Raw genomic sequence first — 6,178 nt, 5'->3', positions numbered from 1 at the left:
GAGTGACCTCTCACAGAAACAAAGATCTGAGTATCACATGTTCTCACTTATATAGTGGACTTTGAACATCCAGTGTAATACTATAAGAAAATGACTGACAGTGGTGGGAAACTATGGGGGGGAAGGGAAAGGGAGATGGGATTAATGGTAGTAAATATCTGTCTGGGGATGGGGAGACACCTCTTATCAACAAGGGTGCCTGGAGAAGCATATTTGTATACCTAACCCTTAACTGTACCCCACAATATCATAATAAAAAATATTTGGGTTTTTTTGTGTGTTTTTTTGTTTTTCGAGTTGGAGTCTCACTCTGTCACCCAGACTGGAGTGCAGTGGCCGCTCCCAGCCACCGCAGCCTTGCCTGCTGGGCTCCAGCTATCTTTCCACCTCAGCCTTCCAAGTAGCTGGAATTACAGGCATGCGCTACCACGTTCAGCTGATTTTTTGATTTATTGTAGAGATGAGGTCTCGCCAAGTTGCCCAGGTGGGTCTCGAACCCATGGTCTTAGGCAATCCACTCACCTCAGCCTCCCAAGGCGTGGGATTACAGGCTGAGCCACTGAGCCCAGCTAATAAAAAATATTGATTAAAAAAATAATAACTAGGGTTCAGGTCAGAGCAGGAATGGCACAGAACTGGGAGTACTGGGTGTAGGCTCGCTGCCTCCTTGTGGAGGAGATTCTTACATTTCGTCTTGCCTGGACCCCTCTTCCATTGCATCTTTGAATGTGTTTCTCTTATTCCTGAGAAAGAGTCCCATATACAGCTGTTTCCTTATCAAGATTCTTCTGTGATCTTCTCCTCTCCACTCTCCACAGCTGGACCTCAACACCCCATGGGACGCTCCCTAAGAATGAAGCCAACCCGTCTTCAGGGAGGGAACTGGAAGGGGCTGTGATCCTACACCCAGCCCTCCCTGCCCTGCACTATTCATGCATGCTCTGGGTGATCTTTTGCAATGAGTTATTTTCAGGAACACAAATGTATGAGGGGATTTCTTAACTATTGCTGTTTCCAGCAGCATGGGAGTAAAGTTCGACATTGTTCGCTTCACATCCAAACTTCACATCTTTTTTTATTCCAAGGTTCTTGGAAGAGGACCCTGTGCTGCCCCTCTCGGCCACCTGCAGCATGGACCTACACTTCCTTCTTCTGTGGTGCCATCATTTTACAGGGTTGGGTTTGAGTCTCTGGTAACCTTGCTTGGGTCCTGCCCAATGACTACTCAAAATACTTCCAATCCCCGCTGGCTTCCTTCCTTGTGTGATGGGACCAAAGCACCATAAGACATCTGCTCCCAATATGACAGGACTCTCCAGAGCACTAGTTGAAAACACAGATTTCTTGGTTTAGTGGACCTGGGTTGGGGGCCAGGGGTCTATATTTTTAAGAATCCGCCGAGCAATTTTTAGGATCAGGAGTTTGGGAAGCATGGACAAGCTTGGTGGTGATTTCTGGCTGGAAAATTTGAGTAGGTTTCCTGCGATTCAGGGCCTCCAATTCTTCACCCAGCGACCCTCCCTTTTGTGACACAAATACCTTTCCAGACTCCTCCCCCTTTTGCCCTCCCCTTAAGAGTAGGTGCTCCCAACTGAAGGCTGTTTCCTTTTCCTCCAGAGGGAATTTCTCTCTGCGATGTCACAAGGCAAGGCCGTTGCCAGGTCGACAGCATCTGCAGAGGAGTCCAGAATGAACCCTGACTCCTTGGCTCAAAGGCTCTTGTGCTGTTGGGACCCTCCAGCACTGCCCACCCCTCCACTGTCCCTCCTCTGTTTACAAGGTCAGGCTGATTTGCTTCTTTTCTGAATTGACTGATGACTTCATCTCGCCCCCATTTGACTGTCTAAAATTGCAAAGCCCTTCTCCCTGCAGCCCCCTCCTCACATGCGACTTACAGTCTCCTCCTCATAGTCAGGAGCCATTCAGTCAGCACCTGCTGGATGAACACATTAGGGAATTGTCTCCCACACTTAGAAGGAACAGGTGCTGAGGTGTTTCAGATCGGGTGGAATGGTTGTGGAGGAAGCACAGTGGCCTATGGAGTAGGATGGGAGAGGAAGAAAGAAGAGCGGGAAAGCAAGGCCCTGTGTAAGGGGTTGACAGTGTGGCTGATGGAGAAAGGCTCTCCATGGTGGACTGGAGTTGAAGCTGGCTGAGCCCCAGGCCAGAAAAAGAGCTTGTTTCCTGCTCCCCCTCTCCACCTGTTTCCTCTCCAATCGCTTTTGGCCCCAGGCCTTGCCCTGTATTCTCTCTCCCCAATCTTCCTTTTGCCTTCCTGCTTAGGCCCAACTCTCCCTCTGCCACCTCTATAGCATGGTATCCAAAATGCACAACTGAAGGCTCATTCCTTTTTATTGAATGAAACTTTGGGCCTCATATTCTGAATGGAAAGGCGGGTTCATTTTCATTGTCCCTCTTCGTAAAAAGTCAGAGCCCTGGGAGTGGCCAGTGGTTTCCTTACAAGTCTCTGGCCATGGACAGAAAAAAGTAGTTGATGGTTGCAAGGTGATCTAATTGCTTTGGTTTTTAGGAGCTTGTCCATGATCTGACTTGGTTGGGGTTTCCGTTATTTGTTGCTTGCTATAGATAACTCCCTGGTCCAGCCATGGCGCTTCCCTTGGTGCTTCACCACAGCTGTTCAGGCCTGTTGTGGCATGACACCCTGACTTGTCCTCACTGATGTATTAATACCATTACCTCACACATGGGAGTGTGATTCCTTGAGGGCATCTACACAGCCTGGCATGGGGTTCCAAGTACCTCAGACCCTCCATGAGGGTTTGCTGAATAAGTATATGACTGAATGGACAAGTGCATGAGCTCAATTTTCCAGTACCCTCTTACCCTGTCATCTGACCCAAATCTCGATGCTCACACCTCAATTCACCTGTTTCTATTCTTCATTTATACCTGCCCCCTGTTGCAGTCATGAGATGAAATCACTGCCCAGCGTCATCACCTATAGGTCATTACTATCCTTACAGCTGGTTTCTGAAAGATCCTGAATTTCTCTGCCCTCCCCATCCACATACATCCCATCACTATTTTTTTTTTAGTTGGACTCTCACTCTGACCCCAGGCTAGAGTGCAGTGGCACACTCATGGCCACCCCAGCCTTGGCCTGCTGGGCTCCAGTGGTTCTTCTGCCTCAGCCTTCCAAGTAGCTGGAACTACAGGTACATACTACCATACCCAGCTAATTTTTGATTTACTGTAGAGACAAGGTCTTGCCAAATTGTCCAGGCTGGTCTCGAACCCGCAAGCCCAGGCAATGCACTCGCCTCAGCCTCCCAACATGCTGGGATTACAGGCTGAGCCACCAAGCCTGGCCCCTTCACTATTTCTAATACCAGTAAGTTATGTGCTCTATAATACCTAGAACACACTTTAGGTGCATGTGAATGATCCCATTCCCGTTGAGTGTACTGAAAAAGATGTTCAGAATTAGGATGGTTGTGAATAATCACACTATCTATAGCATAACCTGAAAAGACTTGCTTATGTGCATTTGTATATCATATCAACTGCGGAAGAATTCCTGTCTATCCTCTTCAAGTATGGTAACGGAAGATTCACTGAAGCAATAGATGGCCATACAGCAGTCCTTGTACAGCTTACATCAAGGTCCAAAAGAATGAGCTCACAGTCTCCCAGTCCAGCTGGTTTATTTACTGGACCAGGACAACATCCAGCAAACAGACCACAAGGATGGCACCAGGTGGAGGTGCTTTTTTTTTTTTTTTTTTGAGTTGGAGTCTTACAGCCACTGCAGCCTTGACCTGCTAGGCTCCGGTGATCCTTCCACCTCAGTTTTCCAAGTGGCTGGAACTACAGGTACGCGATACCACACCCAGCTGTTTTTGATTTATTGTAGAGATGAGGTCTTGCCAAGTTGCTCAGGCAATCTCCTCACCTCGGCTTCCCAAAGTGCTGGGATTATAGGCTTGAGCCACCGCGCCTGGCCCAGGTGGAGGTTCTTTTTTTTTTTTAGTTGGAGTCTTACTCCTTTGCCCAGGCTGGAGTGCAGTGGCATGCAAGCTCATGGCCCCTCCAATGTCGACCTACTAGGCTCCGGCGATCCTTCTGCCTCAGCCTTCCAAGCAGCTGGAACTACAGACATGCACTACCACACCCGGCTATCTTTTTAATTTTATTGTAGAGACGAGTTCTCGCCAAGTTGCCCGGTTGGGTCTCAAACCCACTGACTCAGGCAATCTACTCATCTCGGCCTCCCAAAGTGCTGGGATTATAGGCTGAGCCACTGAACCACTGAGCCTGGCCCAGGTGGAGGTCCTTAAGCAAGGGGTTCATTTTCCCATTTATCCCAAGCCCAGATCAATCTCTCCCATTGTTCTCTATTGCTCTAAACAAATCCACCCCATCTACTTCCCTCTGGTGGGGGCTGCCCTTCATGAACCCCATTCAGACCATTTTATTGTCTTGTCACAATATGGGAGGATTATAGAGTCTGAGTTTGGTGCTTTGGGAACAACCCAAATGTCAGCTGGTCATTTTGTTCAACAGTCATTTGTTGAGAACCTTTTGGGTACCAGGCACTGTACTCCAGGTACTGGGGAAATGGCAGTGAGCACATGAAAATCCCTGTCCTCTTGGAACTTGTATTGGCTTTGAAAGGTGGTGGCGAAGGGACAGCTTGAGTTCAGGGGTTCAAGATCAGCCTGGAAACTTGGCAAGATCTCATCTCTACAATAAATCAAATAATGAGCTGGGCATGGTGGCACGTGCCTGTAGTTCCAGCTACTCGGAAGGCTGAGGTGGAAGGATTGCATGAGCCCAGCGGACCGAGGCTGTGGTGGCCGTGAGCATACCACTGTACTCCAGCCTGGGCAACAAAGTGAGACTCCAACATACACATACACAGACACAAGAGAGTGATGCAGGGAATAAAGAGAAGTATCATGAATCATGGACTGTATGGAGTGCTTGGGGTTGATAAAATAGGTAAGTAGAGCGGGTAAAGGAATTAAGCATGAGGGCATCTGCAGTCTCAATAGAGCCCTAGGCCTTGGGCCTGCCTGTGCTCTGTGCTGCTCCTGTGGAGAAGCTGAGAGAATAAGTTAAGGGGTGAGGGGTGTGACCTCAAGTTCTTTTCCACAGACCTCATGTGGAGATAATTCATTTGAACAGTGTTCACAACTGAGATTCTCATTCTGGTTCCTATGAGGTAGCTCATCTGCAAGCAACTGCCTGAGGTAAATCCAAGCATAGCTTAGGAGACAAAAGATCAGAGAATATCAGAAACTTGAGAAAGCCCTGGGCTGACACCTGCTTCAAACTGGTTCGCTGGGTGGGTGACTGGCCTGAAGGCAGCACATACAAGAATAAAACAGAAATGGTACCCTTAGGATTTGCTTTAGCTCCCCCCACAACCACCTCCGCCTTTGCCTTGGAACAGTGTCTGTCACCCCATCTAGAGTGACCAACCTTTGGTCCAGGCATCCTGAGGAGTTAAATAAAGGCAGGGAGGCAGCCTGTGCTCATGTGCAGCTTAGAGACAGGCAGGGACTGCTGTACCTCAGGCACACTTCCCAACTCTGCTACCCCAAAGCCCAGGACTGATGAATCACATTCCAAGTGATCTTGTGCAATGAGTAGTCATTCACTGGCTTTCCTGCCTGGAACTCCCAACCCCAGGATCCATTCCCCGAACCCTGAACAAATGTGGCTGTCACATGCATAACACCTGACAAAGTAGTCAATGGCCCCAAAGACGCACTCACCAGCCAAGGTAAAAAATTTTCTAAGCCTAACAGTTTCTTTTTTTTTTTTTTTCTTTTTTGAGTTGGAGTCTCACTCTGTCACCCAGACTGGAGTGCAGTGGCTGCTCCCGGCCACCACAGCCACAACCTGCTGGGCTCCGGTGATCCTTCTGCCTCAGCCTTCCAAGTAGCTGGCACTACAGGCGTGAGCTACCACGCTCGGCTGATTTTTGATTTATTGTAGAGATAAGGTCTCACCAGGTTGCCCAGGTGGGTCTCGAACCCGCGGGCTCAGTCAATCTACTCACCTCAGATTCCCAAAGGCACGGGATTACAGGCTGAGCCACCGAGCCCAGCTAGTTTGTCTCTTTTTTTTTTGAGTTGGAGTCTCACTCTGTCACCTAGACCGGAGTGCAGTGGCCATTTCCGGCCACTGCAGCCTCGACCTGCTGGGCTCC

The sequence above is a fragment of the Carlito syrichta genome, unplaced genomic scaffold (assembly GCF_000164805.1).
Source record: "Carlito syrichta isolate Samal-C Ts95f unplaced genomic scaffold, Tarsius_syrichta-2.0.1 Scaffold311480, whole genome shotgun sequence".
Lineage (NCBI taxonomy): Eukaryota > Metazoa > Chordata > Mammalia > Primates > Tarsiidae > Carlito > Carlito syrichta.
Note: the sequence above shows the minus strand (reverse complement) of the source record.